This window comes from Pan paniscus, chromosome 14 (assembly GCF_029289425.2).
Source record: "Pan paniscus chromosome 14, NHGRI_mPanPan1-v2.0_pri, whole genome shotgun sequence".
Taxonomy (NCBI): Eukaryota; Metazoa; Chordata; class Mammalia; order Primates; family Hominidae; genus Pan; species Pan paniscus.
Genome location: NC_073263.2, coordinates 107,575,567 through 107,598,780, shown reverse-complemented (window position 1 = coordinate 107,598,780; position 23,214 = coordinate 107,575,567). Strand labels below are relative to the sequence as shown.

Below are 23,214 nucleotides of genomic sequence, written 5' to 3'. Positions count from 1 at the left end.
TATACCCCAACAGGGTAGTTCAACCCAGCAGTGAGCTAACTCATTTGCCTGTTTTATCCAATCCCCTTTTTACATTGAGTCAGGGTAATTTTTCTAAAATGCCAAGCAGACTCATAAAATACTTCAGAGGCTCCCCACTGTCCCTAGGAAAATGCCTAATTGTTAACATGAACCACATGATGCTCTTTGATCAGATTCTTGCCCACTTTCTCATCTCATCTCTTCCCATTCCTCTTTTTACATTTCCTGCGCTAAACGTCCTTTTCCTCTCATCTCTAAGCCTTCTCCCATGGCTGACCTTTCAGGGGGCCTGCTCATTCCTATCTGCCACCCAGCAGTACTCTTCCCCCAGGTCTCCCTAGAAACCGCTTCCTGTACAAGGATTTCCCTAATACCTCCATCTTCCCAGAAGCCTGCCTTTTGTGATCTCAGAGCCATTTTTCTACTTTGAAATAATTGCTTATTAGTCTGTTACCTTCTAGAGAATAAACTTTGTGAAAACAAGAGTCAACTCACCTTCCTCAATCTTGCCCTTCTAGGAGCAAGAACAGTCATCTCTCGGTATTCATGAAGTATTGGTTCAACTTCTCTCAGATACCGAAATTTAAGAACGCCCAAGTTCCTGATATAAAGTCTCACAGTATTTGCATATAACCTATGCACATCCACCCATCTACTTTAAATTGCCTCTAGGTTACTTATAATGCCAACTACAATGTAAATGCATATTATACTCTATTTCTTAGGGGAAAATGACAAGAAAAAAAAAAACTGTACATGTTCAGTGCAGACACATTTTTTTCCCCAAATATTTTAGATCTGAAGTTGATTGAAGCCACAGATGTGGAACCCACAGATACTGAGGGCCGACTGTGCTGTGTCAACGGAGTGTGCTCACCATAAGCATTGTCGAAAGGATGATTAAATGAAAAAAATAAATGAATAAGGAAATTGAAAACATATTTTTCTCGAGGTCCTACAACAAACAAAAACTGAGGAACAAATTTATAAACAAACAACCAAAAAAGAGACTGACAGAATTCTTATGTTTTTGCTGAAATATAATCTAATTTCTAAGTAGAATTTTACTTTACAATTTGCTGGTGATAACTAAATTATATCACAGTACATTATCTTCAAACGGTTTTTATTGCTGTTGCTATAACTTCTTTTAAGTGTGTCCCTCTGATTCAAAAGGCTAGCTCTGAAAAAGGTAAAATGCTTCAAGGACGATTCTAATTCTAATTTTTCAGATCTAGTATACTTTTTAATCTGCATTTGGAAATTATTTAGTTAACATACTAGCAGATAATCGAGAAAATGTGTTAAAAGCTGAAATAGCATACTAGTTCAAATATGTTATATGCCTTGTAACAAAAAGTATTTAAAATAAATTTGCTTCCTGAATTTTCTAGAATTCTGATGTAAGAGTGAGACATGCTCTCCCTGATATTTTAGGAACTTTCTAAGTGGCTCTAACTTCTTAAATTTTTGTAGTCATTCTACCAGTGTTAAGTGACGTTAGAAATTTTGTTTGCATTTACATTTCTAGTAACTGTAAAAATCCTCCCAGTTCCATGACTTTTAACCTAGGATCCAATGACCACACCCCTGTCCCCCGCCACCATCAGTAGATTTTCAGGGAGGAGAGAGTGTTTACAAACCTTCTGCAGTTGCATGTAAACCTATGTGGATTTACTTATGTGCCTTTGACTGTGGTGAGGGGTAAGCTTTATGAGATTTTCAAGGGGCTCTGTCTGAAAGTGTCCTGAGATGTTTCAGGAACCTGGATAGCTGAGTCCCAATTTGCACCTAATTTATCGTAAAACATCCGACCACAAAGTAAATATATGTCACCAGGAAATAGGTACCATAAAAGTGACTAAGCCTGCAAAGAAAAGTACAGAGAGTACAGGTTTTATTGCTCCAAATTGCTTGAGGTCTCAGAAGGACAAGTGAATCTGGATTGGCACAGTAGACACAGACATTTAACAAGATTCTCCACCAAACTCTTAAGTACTGCATCTTGAGAAAAACCCTTTGGTGGTGCTGTACGTGATAAAAAACAAAGTTAAGACACAGATCTCTGCTCTCAAGGAGTCTAAGTATATATATGTCTGTGTGTGTATGTGTGTGATGTATACATATACATATTCACACATATACACACATAAGCATGTGTGCCCTCTCACACACACATATCATTTTTAAAAAGATTGGTAGAGATTCACTTCAAATGGTCATGGGAGCATTCGGGAGAAAAGAAGGGAAGATTGATTACAACCGCGAGATTTGGAAGGGTTTCTGGAAAAGCTGGGGTTTAAGCTTATTCTTCAATAGACAAACTGAGAAAGAATGAAAAAGGGAGAGGCACTGCAGACAAAAGAGATTTGTTATAAGTGGAAGGAGAAGAGCACAGTCTTTGGGGCAGGCAGTGGAGGATTACAGAGGACCTAAGTGTTTCTTTCCAGGGAGTGGAGTCTAATGGAGAACAATCCCGGAAGGATAGGTAGAAGCCAGATAAATATTTGAGTACTGGGCTGGGCATTTGTACTTTACTCCATATGTGGTCAGAAGTCATTGAAACTGAGTCTAACATAATATGATCAGAGTCTTGTTTGGAAACATGGTTTTGACAGCAGTATGTCAGATGCATCGGAGGAGGAAAAGACTAGAACAATCTATAATACAGAAGACTACATTGAAGTCCTCGAGTGGGGCAAGATGACGAGTTTTATGAGAGTATATCCACGGAGCAGAAAGAGAGGGGGCAGACTTCCTTAGAGGGGTTTGCCAAGATTCCATGTATGATTGGATGTACGTGTAAAATAAAAAGGTAAATTAAAGATCATTGCCAATTTTTAACTTTAATTTCCTGGAGAGTTCATGATGCCATTAATTAAAGGGTGGAATAGAGTTAACGTGTAAATTTTTTTTTTTTTTTTGAGAGGAGGCGCTGTGTTCTATTTTGAGCATGCTTTTAGGATTCCTGTGGAAAGGTGTCATCCACAGTTGGAAATGTGAGTGTGGGAAGATGAGGGCTTGCAATATGGCTTGCAACATGGGCAGGGAAGTTGTTTGCAAACTGGTGATAGTAGAGTCATAGAACGTACAAAATTTTAAAAGATGACTGAGAGAAGAAGGAGACTAGGCCAGAGGGTGTCAAATACAGCAGAGGTTCACCTGGGTGAGAATGGAAGGCTGGCCAGTGTGTTAGATGATTCGGAAGGCATTGGTTTACTTTGCTGGAAAAGTTCCAGTAGAATTGCAAGCCAAAATACAGACTTCATGGAATTTAGCGATGATGAAGAAGTCAGCAAGTAAAGAGAGTGAATAAGTCTTTTAAAATTTTAGCTGTAAAGGGAAGAACAGTAACACAGAGACCAGTGAGATTAGGTGTGTGTCGTGCAGGGCTAGGATAAAGGAGATTTTGAACTTGTCTTAGGTTGACAGGAAAAAGTCAGCAAGGCCGGGCACAGTGGCTCACGCCTGTAATCCCAGCACTTTGAGAGGCTGAGGCAGGCAGACCATTTGAGGTCAGGAGTTCAAGACCAGCCTGGCCAACATGGTGAAACCCCGTTTCTATTAAAAATACAAAAAAATTAGCTGGGTGTGGTGGTGTGCACTTGTAATCCCAACTACTCGGGAGGCTGAGGCAGGAGAATTGCTTGAACACAGGAGGCAGAGGTTGCAGTGAGCCGAGACTGTGCCACTGCACTCCAGCCTGGGTGACAGAGTGAGAATCTGTCTTAAAAAAAAAAAAAAAAAGACAGCAGAAGAGAAACTGGAGATAGGAGAAAAGAGATAGGATAATTGATGAAGAAAGATTGTAGGGAAATATGTAAGCACTCTGAAAAAAATGGATACAAATAGATGAAGAACAAGAAAAACCTGTGAACTTTTCCAAGTTGTGGAGACTTATTTCAAAAAGTCAAGGGCCAAGACTCATTGTATATCTCTGTGCCTCTAGTAGAAGAAAATTGTGACTGAACTAACAATAAGCAACTTCGTGGCAAGACAATAGCTTGTTTAAATTGGGCATATGTTACCACATCAAATTTTGTTGAGTGCAAAGAGAAATCATATCAAGTTGGTTTTCATTGACACAGGGCATCTACTTAGTACACTTCTTCATGTTTGTGTTTGATGACTGGGCCACAAAGCATCCTACAGATTAAAAAAAAATTTGAATATAAAGTATTTATTCAGTCTCAAAATAAAACCCTTATCATGGCATTGAACCAACATTGTATTGGTTCCATAAACAAATGTCATTGAATTTAACACAGTAGTTGCACAGATTAGATTTGTGTGCTCCACTGTGGGCACTGATGGTTTTTTTGAAAAAGGCAACAGGCCGGGCACAGTGGCTCACGCCTGTAATCCCAGCACTTTGGGAGGCCAGGGCTGGCGGATCACGAGGTCAGGAGTTTGAGACCAGCCTGGCCAACATGGTGAAACCCTGTCTCTACTAAAAACACAAAAATCAGCCGGGCTTGGTGGAGGGTGCCTGTAATCCCAACTACTCAGGAGGCTGAGGCAGGAGAATCACTTGAACCCAGGAGGCAGAGCTTCCAGTGAGCTGAGATTGCACCACTGCACTCCATCCTGGGCAACAGAGCAAGACTGCGTGTCAAAAAATAAAATAAAATAAAATAAAATAAGATAAAAATAAATAAAAAAGAAGGCACCCTTCATGCCTAGTGACAATTATTTTCCTGCTATTATCATCCCTTAGGTACAGAGGAAGAGATTTCCAGAAATAAAATTTGTAATTTGTGCAACTTAATATACCCTGCAAATATATATATATATATATATTCAATCCTTGTTGTAAACAAAATACAGGCTAAGGGCTGGGGATCTACAAAAAGGAGCTACTTCTACAATGAGAATTACCATTTTTTTTAGATCCAACCATATCTGAGGAATTTTCTTAAATACTTTATCCTTTCCAAAGCCTTACAATGTATAACTATATTTCAGATGAGAAAACTAAAGCTTCAGCAGCAAAGTCACTCCTTCAAGATCACGCAGAAGCTGCTCAGGGTAGAAAAGGGGTTTCTGTAACTGGAGCTGCTCAGTACTAGCTCACAAGAACAGATTTTTAAATTTCCAAGAAGTTTTTTAGCTGGCTAATAAACACAGCTATTTTTATAATGTAAATGATATATATTTGTATAAACTATATTTTAAAAAGAATTTAGCCTCGTTGCAGTTGCTACTGACTATAATCCCAGCACTTTGAGAGACCGAGGAGAGTGAATAACTTGAGCCCAGGAGTTTGAGAGAAGCCTGCAGAACAAAGAGAGACCCCTGTCTCTACAAAAAAAACCATAAATTAAAAAAAAAAAAAATTTAAACTTTCTCAGAATTCATTACTTTCTAATTATTGTACTACATTTTATGATTATGTTTGCTTTTGAAGTTATTTACTGTTATTTTATCTGTATGATGAAAATGCTGCATAGTGGTGTGTTCTTACTTGCATTTTCTCATTCAGTGACATCAAGTTGGCTGCTTGGAATTGGCTATGACAGCAGTATTTACGCTATAGAAATTGACAAACATTACATATCAGGCTGTTTTCTTCCCTGAAGAGCTGGTTGTTAAGCATCTACCAGCACACCACCAAATTTCCACGCAGGTCTGCTAGCCACAAATCCCGGTCTGCTGGTGGAGGGCGGGTAAGAATACCTCTACTGGTGATCTCACTCTCCTGGCCTCACACATTTGTACACATAAAGTGCTACATAAAGTTTTATGTAACTTTGCAGCAGGCTAAGATATAGGCAGCAAAAAGAGGTTCAGAGGCAGTTTGATGGAGAAGACATAATTCGCTTTTTGTTTTGAAAGAAAAGTTGAATTCAGACATGTGACAATGTCTGTGAAAGAATAAGGTAGAGGGAAGAACAGAAATGAAAGAAGAAGGAGGATAAAACATGGGGTGTGGGCCGGGCGTGGTGGCTCACGCCTGTAATCCCAGCACTTTGGGAGACAGAGGTGGGCAGATCACCTGAAGTCATGAGTTCAAGACCAGTCTGGCTAACATGGTGAATCTCCGCCTCTAGTAAAAATACAAAAGTCAGCCGGTGTGGTGGCAGGTGCCTGTAATCCCAGCTACTCAGGAGGCCGAAGCAGGCGAATCACTTGAACCTGAGAGGCAGAGGTTGCAGTGAGCCGAGACGGTGCCGTTGCATTCCAGCCTGGGCGACAAGGGTGCCGTTGCGTTCCAGCCTGGGCGACAAGAGCGAAACTCCGTCTCAAAAAAACCCACCACAAAACAAAAGAAAACGAAAAGCATGTGGTGTGCAAAGGAGACAGTACAGTTTGGCCGGGGGATGCATGAAGCCTGCGGGGAAGGTAAGATCAGGCAGCATAGTGAAAGGCCCTGTGATGGGCTAAGGAGGGTCCTTCCTCAGGCCTTTGAAGAAACTTGATTAGAGAGTGACAAAGTCAGAGCTTTGTGTGATGGCGGAGCAGAGGTGAATGAAAGCAGGGATACCCAGTTGGAGACTATTCTGGTATTAGGTAGTCAGTATAAGGAGGGGACAACATTTTTGGTTGTTGTGATCAGGAGACTGTAAGAGACTCCCTGAAGTGGATGTGGGGTGATTGCTGAGATGTGAAGAGTCAGAATAAGGCTGAAGATGACTCTGAAATTAGCATCTGGGAAACTTAAACCAGATCCTGCCAACCTCCCGTTGAACCTTCAAACAACTTAACGCCTGATTTTAGGAGTCCAGAGCTGTCCTTTGCAGCAGCCCCAGGCAATGAGGCCATCTTAGAGAACAGCTGCTCATCATTACGCAAAAGAAAAGACGATTTATTAGATGCCCTAGGAACATCTGACTCTGAATTGGTGGCTTTCAATCAGGGTAACTAATCAGGAACTGGCTACTGACATTCTTCCAGTTTGTTTTTGTTTGTTTGGTTGGTTTTCTTTGGCTTATTTTTCTTATTGGGGCATCATAACTTTTTTTCACTCTCTCATCTCACACTTACTTCTTTGTTTTATTAATAGTTGCATAAACGTGCTAAAAAGCAACATTCTGAGAAAGTTTCCATTCCAATTTAGTGACATGGTAGAAAAATAGGCCATGTCATACCGATTTTCACATACTACACATCAGATCATGTACCGGAAGTACAGTATAAGCACTTTAGATTTAGTATAATTTGATATAATATGTTAATTTATTCCTCCTCTTGAGCTTGGATTTGGAATCACAGAATCTGGATTTGTTACAACTCTGCACATTTCTTGTTTTGATATCTTGGAAAAATAATAGTTTCAGTACTCTGAAACTCAGTGAACTCATCTAAAAAATGAGAATAGACCAAAATTCGTGTTTCCCAGTGTGTTTTTAAATATTAAAAGAAATTTTATATAGAAAGTCTTCGGTATATTTTAATGTGTTATATAAGAGCGTTGGATGCTATAAATAATTTCATAGTAAGAAAACAATATTGTTGAAATGCAGTTTTGAACCTTGATAACATTTGAAGGAATGTGAGCCATCCACGGAGGTAGCTTTTCAACATAACATTTTTTGAGACAGAGTCTGGGTCTGTCGCCCAGGCTGGTGTGCAGTGGCACGATCTCTGCTCACTGCAACCTCCGCCTTCCGGGTTCACGCCATTCTCCTGCCTCAGCCTCCCGAGTAGCTGGGACTACAGGCGCCCGCCAACACGCCCGGGCTACTTTTTTGTATTTTTAGCAGAGATGGGGTTTCACCGTGTTAGCCAGGATGGTCTCGATCTCCTGACCTCGTGATCCGCCTGCCTTAGCCTCCCAAAGTGCTGGGATTACAGGCATGAGCCACCGCGCCCGGCTCAACATATTAACATTTTTTGAGCTTGCATTTTGGAATGTTCTTTTTAGGTTTCTCTGAGCTGGACTGACAGTTGCTGTATCACTGGCAATGGTACGGAAAGTTTGCTGCTTTGCCTTTACTGTTCTCATTTTAAATCCGACCTGGAGAAGGTCACGCTGCCCCTTCGACCTTGACGTCTGCAGCACCGTTCTGCACACACTGCGAGGAGGAAGGAGACCATTTCTAAAATGAGGGACATTGACTGCCCGTCCAACCGGGTGCCGTTCCCGGAAGTGCATGCCCAGCTCGCCCTCCGCCCAGCCACACCCCTCCCAGGAAGCTGGAGGAGCACAAGGTATTTTGACACAAGCTGGGATTAATTTAGGATCAAAGTTGTCCCTCCATCTGTCTCTTCCCAGTGATTCAGTACATTTTAGTAGGGCTTTGTTGGTTCATTGTTTTAAGTTTGGTTCAAAATTTCCCCCTATTTGGGAACATTTTGGTTCTCCTGAAAGTGCCACTGTTCTTGATGATAACATCACTCAAGAGAGGGATCCTGGTTGTCCTTCTGCCCTATAAAGTCAGGGAGGGCTTCACTCACTCTGTGCCCTTCCTAACAGAGATGCATTTGCTGAGACGCTCTGCAGATTTGACAGTAGCATCTGCTCCACAGACTTTAATGGATGCTGCTTCTGCCTGCCAGAGTAATATATGTTACTTTACTTGCTATGGCTAAATTATTTTTCAAAATCGAGTGATTCAGCTACTTGAAAATTTGAAATCCTTTTACATGATGAATTTTTCCTTTTCTTTCTGAAATATCCTTTTTGAAATATGGCTGATGTCTTTGTTATTTCTCTTATTGTTAAGCTGCATTTTAACTGCTAATATGTTTTCTTGAGGCAAGCAATTGCCAAGCAACTGAAAGCATAAAGGGAAATTTGTACTATGTAAATGAGGGACTTAATGCATTAATTAGATGGATTGGAACATTGTATTTCCATGTGTTTCATGCCTTAATTCTGAAGCTGAATGTTGGAACTTCCAGGAGGGGGAGGCTGTGATGAGTTCCAAGTGGATTTTGGAAACCAGAACCCTTGAGTTTTGAAATGCTGTGTGGTCACGGTAGGAGCCAAATGAAGTGGGAAAGAGTGACGGATTCTCTTTAAACCACGTTGTTAGGTTGTAATGAGACCATATCACAGAGTTTCTGAAGTGCTGTTTGGTAGATGTGGTCTCTAATAAATGAAAACTGTATTTATTTTCATGTTCCACGGTGGTAGGATGAACCAGCAAACCCCTTCCCTCCTTTCTCTATCCGAGGGAAGCCCAGAATCAAAAGAATTTAATCAGAGCTGGCATCCTGAAGCTGGCATGATTCCTCCTGGATAGCAAAGACAGCAACCAGTGACAGCTCCTCAGTGTCTCTTGTAACACAGCCAAACTTCAGTCAGGGCAAGAGGAGCCGATGCTCCTTCGTCCATAAAGGCGGAGGGAAATTCGGCAATGGGAGAGCTTTTCCTAGTGGCGAGGCCAAAATCATGTTCAAAGGAGACGTGTCTTCTATGATATTTATTTTTTTCACTAATTGACTCACTACTCAAAAGGTTGATTGAACACCTGCTCTATGCTATGTGCTAGAGATAAATTGAAAAACTAAACAGATACATCCCTAGACTCACAAGGTTTGGAGGCTAATGGCAAATAATATCACTGTTGAATGTATAGTTACAAACTGCAAAAGTTGCTTTCAAGGAGAGAAATGCAGTTTCATGAAAATATATGACAAAGGGAACTGGGAATGGGGTTGAGAAAGAATTATCTGAGAAAATTATGAGAACAGGAGCTACAGGATGAATTAATATTCACAGGTAACAAGGTTAAATGTTTTGGTAGGTAGTGTCTTATTCAATCTATTCTCTACTTAATAAGCAAAGTTTTTTTATATGTATTTTTACATATTACATTTTAATTTAATGCAGTCATCTTGACACTGATAATATGATGAAAAGATTCATTGGATGCAGTTACTTTGATATGGAGAAGGTTAAGGTTATTTGATAAGGTTAAAAATCAAAACCAACCCATCCTCCCTCCCTCCCTCCCTCCCTTCCTTCCGATTGCTTTTAGCAGACACCCTGATGTCAACCTGAGCTCTACCTGTCCTTGGTACTTATGACACCTCTGACCATCCCATCCCATCCTTTACCCATCTTGAGCCTCATCCTAACTCTCAGACCAACCCCTGCTTTATCTCAGGAAGCAGATCATATTCTCTTCATTTCCTGTGTAAAATTCATTGCTGTCCCTTCAAGAACGGCTTCCTATAGACTATGGTATAAATTCAAACTTCTAAATGCAGCTTTATGGATCTTTATTGCCTGCATCCACCAGTGGTTTCTCAGGTCCCTCTCCTCATCACTTAGATTCTTCCATCCTAACTCAACCGAAAGCCCCGTGTTGTGGGGCCTTTTCTCCTCTTGTTTTCTTCGATTCCAAAGCCTTCATGCATCATCACCTGGCAAAATTGTTCTTTCCTTTCTGTGACTCATTCAAATGCAGTGGTCCCTGCTGCTGTAAGGCAGAATTAATTATTTCCAGAAATACTATCTCTGCTTCTACGCAAGCCCCTTCCACTGTCTGCCTGAGTCATTGTCTCTCTCTTCCCCAGACAGTGAGCACCTGGGGAAGGGGTGCAGCTACTCCATCTTTGTATCTCCCCAGTGTGCTATACTTGTCGAGTTTTTTGTATAATGTTTAAATTTTTATTCTTAAAATAAAACAAAAGCCACCTATAAAATTTTTAGCAAAATAATAAATAGTTTATGTCTAGAAAGAAAGATCTCCTGCATTATGGTCAAGTTAATTTTGTGCAAATTGTTATCATAATATGCTTCGGAGAAAATGCTGTTCCCTCCCCGACATGCAGAAAATACCAAATGGGCCTTTTGCACTATGCTAGGAAAACGCTTTGCTGTTTTACTGTTCATATAAAGCATGGCAGGCTACCTCCCTCTTAATTTGTTAATTTTCTTTCACTTCTTCACTGTGTGTACAATTTCTTCCAGGCCGTAGGATATGATAATGAGGGATGGTACTGTATGAAATTATTAAATTTTAAAAAGTATTTTTATGATGTACCATTTATGCTAATTACAAAGGATTTTTGTAAAGACACGTCTTTCATGTTGGCCTACAGTTTGTACCTGTAGGCATCATCCTTTTGTAAACTGATTTCATTTGTTCCAGACACATGAATTAAAGGCGTCATCTACGACTGCTTAATTTCGCTTTAGTTTTTGTTTAGCAAAAAAACTGCCTAGAATGATATCATGTTACTCTTTGTACAGTAACGCAATATAAACCTTTATAGCATGGGAATTATGGCATTAAAGTAATATCACAGTTGTTAAGTCGGTGATACTGAATAGCCCAACGCTAGCTGTTTCCAGAGCCAAGATATGAGGGCATCCACAGCACCGTGTGGTTGGCCATTACAGGGACAATCGGTTGAACACCATGTTGGTTAGACAACACAGTTTTATTTCTCTTTCTTCCACAGACCTACATACCCCAAAGTCATACCTTTCTGCACCAGTAAGTGATTGTCCGTATCATGTTAACATATCACATATGATTTGTACTTTTAACTTCCAGTTATAACCTCAGAAAATTTTTAGTTTATTTAAATGAATGAGTTTATCTGAATGATTTAAATGTTCAGGAAGTTAGTAATAATCATAAGAAAATGAACAGATTAATTATTATTTTCAGTATAAGCATTTAGAATGTCAGGCATCCCTTGTGTATTTTTATTTTTTATTTTTAGGCAGTCACAAAGTATGATTCTAGTGGAACTGGGAAATGCAGTTTTGGCTATAGGATGCAAGGTAGTATAATACGAATATTGAAATTATAGCCATGATTGACATAAAATGTCACTTAATTCATATCCTTTGTAATCACTATGATGACCTGGTAACCTACTGACATTTCAGTTGGGACCTTGTCCACTCTCTTTGAAGCTGCTCTACCATGTATCACACACTATTCCTTTCATCTAATTGCCCGTTTGATCAAGGATGTGGCTCATCCATACACTCTAAATAAATGAAAAATTCACCTGCTTCAAATAAATGAAGTTGAAAAAAATTTAAAAAGAATCACAGTATGCTCTTTTTGGAAGAACACAATTTGGAAACCTTGGGAAAAACTAGGTTTGGAAAATTAAAAAGCAGAATTGAGACTCAAGACCTCAGAAATGTGATATTGGGAATTTTTGTGAGCTTTCTTTTGGTGTGAGACCAATAAGCTTTTATATAATATTAGTGCATTATGTTTTGTATTGCAAGTTCAGTAATGAACACGATGCTTTGTTACTCCAAATCTGCTCTTATTGTTTGGAAACAATGCCAGAACTGATCTATTCAGTAAGTGAGTGAATGAATGACTAGATAAATAAACTATTGTTTTGTTCTAGGTTTAAACAAACTAAAACATTGCTTGACTTTTTTCATTGGATTATGTTGCTGTCATGTAGACAGAATTTGAAGATCAGATCTGTGGGTTTTTGGTGAAGAGAAAGGAATACAGAGTGGGAGCATAGGTTTACGTCATCTTTCTCAGATTTCATTCTACCTGAATTAATATGCCCTTCAAAATGGTGAAGGATTTAGCTCATTATATTCATTATTAGCTAATCTGGCTGTAATGAATTTGTTGGTTTACTGATTACAAATGGAAATCATTTGTATTATATTGTTGATTAGATATGTGCTCATTCTTCCTGCTATGGTGTGACATTTCTCTTTGCAATATTTTTTTAAAAACATGTATTTTTAATTGTTGTGGGTACATAGTAGGTGTATGTATTTATGGGGTACATGAGATGTTTTGATACAGGCATGCAGTGTGTAATAATCACATCATGAAGAATGGGGTCTCCATTCCATCAAGCATTTATCCTTTGTGTCTCAAACAATCCAGTTATATTCTTTTAGTAATTTTAAACGTACAATTAAATTATTATTGACTATAGTCACCCCGTTGTGCTATCAAATAGTAGATTTTATTCATTCTTTCTAATTTTTTGTACCTATTAACCATCCTTATCTCCTCCCCCCCGCCCCCGCTCCCCGCCCCACACACACACAGTCCCACTACCCTTCCCACCCTCTGGTAACTGTCCTTCTACTCTCTATGTCCGTGAGTTCAATTGTTTTGATTTTAGATCCCACAAATAAGTGAGAACATCAATGTTTGTCTTTCTGGGCCTGGCTTATTTCACTTAACATAATGATCTCCAGTTCCATCCACGTTGTTGCAAATGACTAGATCTCATCCTTTTTTATAGCTGAATAGTTCTGCAAAATTCTGTCCTTAAAATCTGATTTACTCAATCTTGAAGAATATTCTTTAAGAAGATTCTTAAGAACTATTTGAGAAGAGTAACTGTAAAGTATATAAATTCTATAATTTTTTTTCAGAATTAATGTATGAACCTGATTAGATCATGTGAAGGTAAACTTTTTTTTTTTTTTTTTATCAATAGAAGCAACTGTTTTTGCTCAGAAATAAAAGCAAGGAATTACCCAGTTACATTTAAAGCTGTCTGCGTTAGAGGAGTGGTTGTTAAAAATGAAGCTTCTCAGATCCACCCAGCCCTGAGCATGATGAACTCGGGATGAGGGCTTGGGACTCTGCATTTTAATTAAATTCCTCAACAGACAGTTACATACATTAAAGTTTGGGAACCCCCAGTTTCACAGTAACTTATCAAGTCAGAGCTAGATATCAAAATAGTTCCAATAAGGGATGTTTGAAGATGAAAGGTAACCCCAACATCTGATGAATTCACAGACTCCCTCAAGCTTCGTTTTTTCTTAAAGTAAGTTTGGACTGTTTCTGGAAGCCCCCAAAGTACTTTCTAGCAGACACCCACCAACAGCCCACAGACGGGGTCCTCCTGAGATGGCCATTTGCCCACTGCCTCTCCTGCTTGCTCTCTCCCCTGCTTCTGTAACGTCTACTCCACCCAATCACGGATATTCCAATGTTCCAGGTAAGGGGACAGAGGCATGCAGGCTTCCCATTCTCAGGGTGCTGGTTTGGATAAAGGCCTGAGAAGAGTTTCCTTCAGCTCCCTGAACCAAACTCACAATCTGGGTCATTTATGCTCTGTCTGGTTGACAGCATGTGGCCCTCGTAACCAAGGGGTGATTCAACCCTGGCCACAGGGCTGAACGTGGGCAAGGCCTTCCAGGCTCGCCATTTTATTTCCACTCTTTTTTTTTTTTTTAAGTTCTACCTTCACTAAAATTCCTCCTCGTCACCACTCACAGATCAAACAAAAAGAAAAGCTTTTTTTTTTTTTTTTTTGGCAGATGATGGAGCCCAATGTGCGTGTGTGTGTGTGTGTGTTTGTGTTAGAATGTTAGTGCTTTATAAAGAAAGTGAGCAACAGGCAATTTAATATCTTGCAATTAAGAGTAAGTTTTCCAATCATGAAGTTCTCATAAGTGTCTGGTGCCTTCTGACATTGAAAAAATAAGGTGACATGTGCAGGAGTAAATCACTCTGCTACAAAAAGGGCAACTTGAAAATGGAAAACTGAGACTAAGAGGAAGTGGCCAGAGGTCCTTCACGTTGATGGACCTAGTTAAAGCCAAGCTGTGCTATTAAATATTTACCAGCTGGCTCCTCCCCCTACAAATCAAGCCCTGATTTGTAGCACTTGCCAATTTCTGTTGTATACATATTCCCATCATGGTCTATTTAAACTGCCAATATAACATCAATTGGCTTGCAGAATTTCTAAATATTTAATAATGGGCTCTTGGTAGCTGATAGGACCACACCATTGTGTTTGGAAAAAAGGAAACATGAAAGTCATGCAGGTAAACGTTCACTTACAAAATTCTAGACAGAGACAATTGGCTATTTTCCTAAGGCTATGTGGGGTCAAAGTTGGGGACTTCCCCACCACAAAGCCTGTTTAGAGCAGCAGTCTCAATGGGGCAGTGCTGCCTCCTAGAGGATTTCTATTCCAGGGAAGTTCCTGGGGGCAACTTTTGTTGTCACAATGGACTGGGGGTCAGAATGATCACTGGACAGGGGCCAAGGATATTAGACATCCTCCAAATACCAGGTTTGTACTGAAAAGCAGAATGTTATCCTGAGTTCTGCACAAAATTCTAAAGTCTCAACAGATAATCTTCCAGGTTAAAAAAAAAAGCATTAAATAACTCTGCTTTATGTATATTTCTTTGGCATGAGTTTAATATAGGTAATGGATTTTATAGGAATACGGCTACTGTAAAAGTTGAGGTATATTTGCATTTGTTGGTTCAAAATCATACCAAGAACTGTTTACCATCCAAGTCCAGGATAGCAACAGGACTCACTGGATTTGAGTCTAATATAACACACCTGTCTCAGACAGCATTTGCAATTTGCAAATGTTGTGCCATGTTTCCACGTAGAGCAAAAACACCTGAATTTTTTTTAGTCTTTTTTTTATATTTTAAGTCTTCTACTGTAGTTATGTCTGAGCATTTAAAATTGAAATACACATTATTTTGTTATAATTTATCACTTAGTTTCTCTTTCATATGTAAACATTATATACTTTTTTTTCTTTTTTTGAGACAGAGTTTCACTCTTGTCGCCCAGGCTGGAGTGCAATGGTGCGATCTCAGCTCACTGCAACCATCGCCTCCCGGGTCCAAGCAATTTTCCTGCTTCAGCCTCCCAAGTAGCTGGGCTTACAGGCACCCGCCACCACACCTGGCTAATTTTTGTATATTTTAGTAGAGATGGGGTTTCACCATGTTGGCCAGGCTGGTCTCAAACTGTTGATCTCAGGTAATCCACCTGCCTCAGCCTCCTGAAGTGCTGGGATTGCAGGCATGAGCCACTGTGCCCAGCCACATTTTTAAGCGTAGTATATACGTAAGATATATAAGGAATTTTATTTTGGGATGGTAAAAAAAGTATTGTATACCACAGTAGAATTTATACTGGGGCTATTACTGACCCCTCTCAAACTTTATCTGAATTAGTGACTGAGCTGGTCGTTCTAAAATCAACTCAAAGGTCAATTGGGTCTGGGGCAGCCCAGGAGATTTAGCTGAAAATTGTGCTCTCTGTTCCAAGCTTAAGGACAAAAGGTAACCAGAGCTCAGCTTATTGTCTGGGTTCTTAAATTTCGTGAATGTAATGTGTGATGTGGCCCAGAAACTTGGTAAAAACGAAGTGAAACTGTTGTATCACTAGAAGGAGCCATGATCACTACCCATGATAGGGATGCGTTAAGACAGAAGGTGAGAATAAAACGGGTATGTGCACATAATTATGTAAACAATGTGTAACATTACCATAACATTGGGAAAAGTATGAACGAAAAAATTTGCTTTGGTCATGTGTGTTACATACCTTGTGCAAGTTGTATGTATATGTTTGTGCATACATATATATGTAAGTACACATGTATATACTCACAATTTTCCATATATACACATACACAAGTATATTTGTGTGTGTGTATATATGTGTGTATGTTTGTGTGTGTGTGTGTGTGTGTGTGTGTATATATATATATATCTCTGCATCTGTGAGCTTTTTCAGACTAGGGCCCGAGAGTATTTTATTTGTATCCCTATCACTTAAGAAGTTGCTTGCCTGTACAAGGAACTCAGGGAGTGTTTAATGCATTCATGCACGTTTGAGCGAATAATGGTAGAATCTCTGAAAACAATATTTGAATGCAATAGAAGATCTAACTAGCTGATGCTGTACTGAATAATGAGTACAGTGACTCTAGGACAATACTTGTCCAGTTTTAATGTGTGTATAAATCTTGTTAAAATGTAGATTCTGACCCAGTAGGTCTGGGATGGGGCTAGAGGTTTTGCATTTTTAACAAGCTCCCAGGTAATCCAGTGCTGGTTCTGGGCCTACACTTTGATGAGCAAAGCCCGTGGGTTTCCTGCTGAGCCTCTCATCGCTCTGCATCTGCAGGTCAGGGCTAACACTTCCAGGAGGAGAAGAATTATAGTTCATAAAAAAGTCTTTTTAAAAAAACTTTTTAAAAATAATGTAATAGCTTATATTTCTTGAATATACTACAGGTTATCCATTTTGTTGTTAATAAACATGCAGTTGATTTCCACTTTTTTCTTTGTTATCAGAAATAATTATAAAGATTGTGTACCTATCTCCTCATATGTGGAAAGCATTTCTTTAGGTTATAGGTACACATGTAGGACAACTTGGTGGGTTGTTTCTACCCCACCAAGGCTGGGTTGTTGGATAAGCAAAATTTTTTTTTTTTTTTTTGTCTTGAGATGGAGTCTCGCTCTGTCGCCCAGGCTGGAGTGCAATGGCATGATCTTGGCTCACTGCAACTGCCGCCTCCCAGGTTCAAGCGATTCTCCTCCTGAGTAGCTGGGACCACAGACACACACCACCGCACCCGGCTAGTTTTTGTATTTTTAGTAGAGACAGGGTTTCGCCATGTTGGCCAGGATAAGCAGATATTAAAAGTCAATGTCAACATGGTTTTCCAAAGGTGGTGTACTAAATTTTTTACTTCTAACAAAACTGTGCTAGTGTTTCGATGGGTCCAAACACTCCAAAATTTAATAGTGTTGGAGTTCATAATTTTTGCAATCTAAGGGATATAAAATATGATTTTTATCTTGGTCTTAATTTACATTTGGATGATTACTAATGAGGTGGAGAATATTTTCATATGGTTTCGGGCCATTCGTATGAATGGCTATTTTTGTGCATTGCCAATATTTCTGTAAGATTGTTTTCTTCTTAATGATATGTATGATTCTGCTGGGATCTGAATATGTGCGTTCTCCAAAATTCATGTGTTGAAACCTAATTACCACTGCATTAATATTAACAGGTGTGTCATTTAGGAGGTGATGAGGTCAGGAGGATGGAGCCCTCATGAATAGGATTAGCACCCTTACAAAACAGAACCAAGGGATTTTACTTGTTCCTTGAATCATGTAAAAATGCATCAAGAAGGCACTATTTCTGAAGCAGAGATGGGGCCTTCACCAGACACTGAATGTTCTGGTGCCTTGATCTTGGACTTTCCAGCCTCCAGAAGTATGAGCAATACGTTTCTGTTGTTTATAAATTACCCATTTTAATAGATTTTGTTATAGTAGCCCAAATGGATTGAGAGAGATTCTACTATGTATTCTGGAAACTTTTGTTGTTGTTGTTACATGTGTAACTAATACCATCTCTCAGTTTATTTCCTGTCTTTCGTATTATTTCTAGTATCTTTTCATATCAGAAGTCTTAATTTTACTATAGGGCAAGTTTAAATGGAATGCTTCAAAATGTTGTCATGAGAAATCACATTTGCTCTCTCTCTCTCTTTTCTTATAAGTGTATTCATCTTGCTAAGGATCTTCTGTTTTAAGATTTTTGTTAGGAATGAATGTTATTTTATCAAGTATATTTTCTGGAACTATTGAGATGAGTCTGTGGTTTTTCTCCTGGATTTTTTAATGTGGTGAATTATAAGTTTTTGCTATTTAAACTTTCCCCCTCTTTTGCTTTCCTGGAATTAACCCAACTTTGTCATTTATTATTTATTTATTTATTTTAACATGGCTTGGTTGAATAGGGTCTGCTAATACATTATTTAGGAATTTTGCTTCTTATTCCTGAGTGAGGTTGTTCTGAACTTCTTTTATATCCTAGGCTGTCTGCCTGGGGATCAAAGTTATACAAGCCTCAGCCAGGTGTGCTGGCTCACACCTGTAATCCCAGCACTTTGGGAGGCCGAGGAGGGTGGATTGTTTGAGGTCAGGAGTTCAAGACTAGCCTGACCAACATGGTAAAACCCTGTCTGTACTAAAAATACAAAAATTAGCTGAACATGTTGGTGGGTGCATATAATCCCAGCTACTTGGGAGGCTGAGGCAGGAGAATCGCTCCTACCTAGGAGGTAGAGGTTGCAGCGAGCCGGGATCGTGCCACTGCACTCCAGCCTGGATGACAGAGCAGGACTCCATCTCAAAAAAGAAAGAAAGAAAAAAAAAGTTATACAAGCCTCATGGTGTGAGCTTGGGAGTCATTCCTCTTTCTCTATTTTTTAGGAGTTTATATAAAAGTGGAAAAGTCCCATAAATCTACTTGGGCCAGATGTTTTTCTTGTGGGAAGATTTTAAACTACTTATGTACGTTTTAAAAAATAAGTGAGAACTCAGGCTTTCTCTTTTTTAAGATCATATTTCTCTAGAAACTTGTCCGTTGACTCTCTTTTCTAATCTCTTGGCGTAGATTTGTTCATAGTATTCTCTTATTACTCACTTAGGCTCCTCTTCATCAGTGGTTTCCTCTCCCTTTTCATTCCTGGCCTGTGGTGTTTATCCATCCTTCATGTTGATGGTTGTCATTCTCACCAGCAGTTTACTTATTTCCTTGAAAAGCCAATTTTTGATTTTGTGAGTTATCTGTCTTATATATTCATTTCAATTTTAATAATTTATGTATTGCCTCTTTTTTTCTAATTTATTTAAATTGGTTCTGTTGTACTATTTCTAGCTTGTTAATTAAGATATCTATCCTATCATCTCTTTTCAGTTGTACAAATGCAAGAATCTAATATTCTTTGAAATACTGCTTTGCTGAACTCCACAAGTATTATATGTAGTTTCCTTATTGTTGAGTTTTCAGTATTAAAAAAAATTCCATTGTGGTTTTTATTCGATTATTTAGAGGTATCTTAGATTTCCCAAACATATGAGAATTTTAAGTTTACTTTTTTGTTATTTATCTTATTTTTACTTTATGATATAAATTCTTTGACTTTTTTGAGACTTTTTATAAGTATGTGACAATTTAAAAATTTTCTATATGTGCTTGAGAAAAATACATACTCTCTGTGATCAAGGTGCTAGGTATGTTCATTAAATCAAGGTTTTAGAATTTTTTTCTCTATTGACTAATATTTTTGTCCTCTATATGTCAATAATTGTGATATCCAACTGTTGTGAATTTGTCAATATCTCTCCACAGTTCTATCAGTTTTTCCTACTTTTTTTTTTTTAAATAAACTTGGCTATGAGCATGATGTCTTTACTAGAGGCACAGGGTATAACTTTGTCACCCCGGTATTCCCCAGGGTGCCAGCTGTTGAATGAACAGATGAATACATGGATGTTCTGAGAAGGCTGAAGGAATTTATTAATCTGACTTTGTGTATGAAATGGGAATACCACAGTCACAGGAGATCATTGGAAACACTGTCCAGGAATGGATTATGCCTGACAAAGCTTTCCATTAGCTATCACTTCACAATAGTCCAAAGATCTTGTAACTTTAGTGCAGGACCTTCCATCCAATCGTGTTTGCTATCATCATGGGGTAGAGTTTCAGATGAAAGCAGTGTGAGTTCCAGAATTTGGAGTCATGCCTGTTAGTTAAGTGAAAGGCATTCCACACATTTGCTTTTATCAGTTTATTCATGCTGATAGGTGCTTTTAGAGGGAATTCACAGCTCATGAAAGGCTCTGAATGAAAAGATCCAGTGAACAAAGTCTTCTGTTATCTGTAGAATGTGCCTTAGGATGGGTATCAGCAGCCCTGCAAGTTTCTCCTGTGTGTTTAAACACATAAGTGAAGGAAGAATAGTGAAGGTTATTTTTTGTGTAATTTGACTTTATTAGATTAAATCAGTATTTGATCCCATACATTACTTCAAGACACATATTTAATACTTAGGCTCATTTTATGGAAGAAGCTAATAATTCCTTAAATCATTAGAGTATGTTTAGAATTTTCAGGGACACTTAACTTTTAACTCTCATGCAGTTTAAAATAATTGTCATTCTAAACATCCTCTATGTAAAAGCTTCAGATCAGTAGCATAACTGCTTAAGAATGAAAATTTGACCACACATTTATCATCCCTTTCTTAGCATATGAGTATGAATAATCTTACAAAATATCCAATATACTGATGCTGTGTTCAGAATCCCTTTCACTTCACATTCTGCCTGTTAAGCAGTCACTACCCTATTGATTTGCCATTTGATACTCTCTTGCAATATTCCTGAGTCTACAAGGCTGTTCTTTATTCTTGCTTTGAGAAAAAAAATGTTATTTAAAAGAGTGCTATAGGGAGGCCGAGGCGGGCGGATCACGAGGTCAGGAGGTTGAGACCCTCCTGGCTAACAAGGTGAAACCTCGTCTCTACTAAAAATACGAAAAAAAATTAGCTGGGCGTGGTGGCGGGCGCTTGTAGTCCCAGCTACTCGGGAGGCTGAGGCAAGAGAATGGCGTGAACCCAGGAGGCGGAGCTTGCAGTGAGCTGAGATGGCACCACTGCACTCCAGCCTGGGTGACAGAGCAAGACTCTGTCTGAAAAAAAAAAAGAGTACTGTAAAGCTACTCAAAATAGGTATTAGATTTAGGAAAATTCTTTTTTGAATGAACAGCAACAAGTAGTAAAATGAAATTGAGAACTATTTCTCTATTGACTGCTCTCTCTAATCCTGGAAAATATACATACCAGACTATCTATAATTTTCTTTTTCTTTTTTCTGTTTAATTTTCATAATGTTCTCTAAAAGAATGGAAGGATTGCTGATATTGCATTTGTGAAGAATACTGGCTTATCTGCCTATTCTAATTCTACTGTTTTCAATCAAGAATGCTCAATATTTCCATGGATTATGTCTCTGGGGGGGAACATATGTCAATTTCATTGCTAGTTTATGAATTGTGAGAGTTTCTTGATAATCAGTGATGTAACTCCTGACAAATTCTTGTCTTTAACATATTTTAAATCTAGTAAATCTTTATCTGAAAAGCAGAATAAAGTTCAAAAGTCTACCACTTTATGAGGAAATAGAAACAATATATATTTTTATGTGGCTTGGTTTTATTCTTGGATAGGTAGTAATCAAATATTTTAAAATAATAAAAATATTTTAAAGAGTATCTACCATATATAAATGTGATTATTTATTTATATTTTTGAGATGGGGTCTCACTCTGTCTCCCAGGCTGGAGTGCAGTGGCATGATCTCGGCTCACTGCAACCTCCTCCTCCCACGTTCAAGTGATTCTTCTACCTCAGCCTCCTGAGTAGCTGGGATTACAGGCACCTGCCACCATGCCTGGCTAATTTTTGTATTTTTAGTAGAGACAGGGTTTCACCGTGTTGGCCAGGCTGGTCTCAAACTCTTGACCTCAAGTGATCCGCCCACCTCGGCCTCCCGAAGTGCTGGGATGAGCCACCGCACCCGGCCAGATTACTTAGTTATTTAAAAGGTGATATGTTATCTTAAAATACTGTAGAATTATAAGAAAAAGAACATTTTCTTAAAAGTTTTAGACTAATTTGAAATAAATTCCACAATAAATGTATATAGCAATAATATTCTGATTACTGTATGTTCCTTTTTTTCTTGAAAATGTCAAGCATTTTTTCATGTGTCATCCTTTCTAAGCAAAATTTTTAGAAGATTTTGGAGGAATTTCACATAATTATAAAATGATTTAAACAAAATTAGCACAGAGTATGTATTATTTCACTTAACCCTATCTCATTTTAATCACTGTATATGTTATAGCTTTATTTTATGATGAGGACATTTACAAACTAACATCCTAGGCAAAAACAAACCTATTTGAACTAGCAAAGAATTTGTCAAGTTTTAATGTATGAGACTCTTTCTTTCTTCTGCTCTAGTTTTTCTGGTACTTCCCATCTGTAGGAACCTTCGTCTTTTTAATTCCATGCCTCCACTTACCTGAGTGAAAGTGTTTGCTGGTTCGTTGGTGCGCTGTCATTCTTGATGTGTTTGCTATTGCAGCTGGGCCACGTAACGGGACCTCCCAGGGCTGTGTTTGACATCTCATCTTTCTGTTCCTTCCTACCCCTTGTCGGCATCTTGCCCTCTCTCCATATGGAAGACCACCTTTGCATCCATACTATCATTGCACTTTTTCCCTCTTCGATCTTTGATCTCCCAATTTCCTCTCTTAATTGCTTTCAGGAGTCTTCTGCCACTAACTCTCTTTGATTAGGTGTTTTTGCTTCTCTTCCCTCACCCTGCATTTCACTTCTTAGAATTATGAGCAGATTTTTAAGTTTTGAGAATGTCCACTTTATGCACTTTTGTTATAAATATCAAGCATCGTATTATCAACTCCACCTTAATATTTCTTAATACATTTATTTCTTTTATATTGAGTTGTGTTTTAAAACATGCTTTTTCTACTGCTTGAAGATACATTTCCTTTAATAAATAAGCAGTCTTCTGCTTAAAGAGTGATGTAACTTTAACCGTGTTTTCATATTTTAAAAATTCTTGCCTTAACTTCATTTTTCATTGTGTTGTTAATAACGCGATAT

The 23,214-nt window shown here is 38.5% G+C and overlaps 1 long non-coding RNA gene across 1 annotated transcript in view; it reads left to right on the top strand.

The window, feature by feature from the left end:
* The first annotated feature begins 7,582 nt into the window (after positions 1-7,582).
* The window catches only part of LOC117975654 (uncharacterized), a 144,092-nt gene continuing 128,460 nt past the window's right edge, over positions 7,583-23,214 (top strand). Inside the window, exon 1 of the long non-coding RNA XR_004666004.3 lies at positions 7,583-8,172. This is a non-coding gene — a long non-coding RNA (uncharacterized LOC117975654). The remainder of the gene's footprint in view (positions 8,173-23,214) is intronic.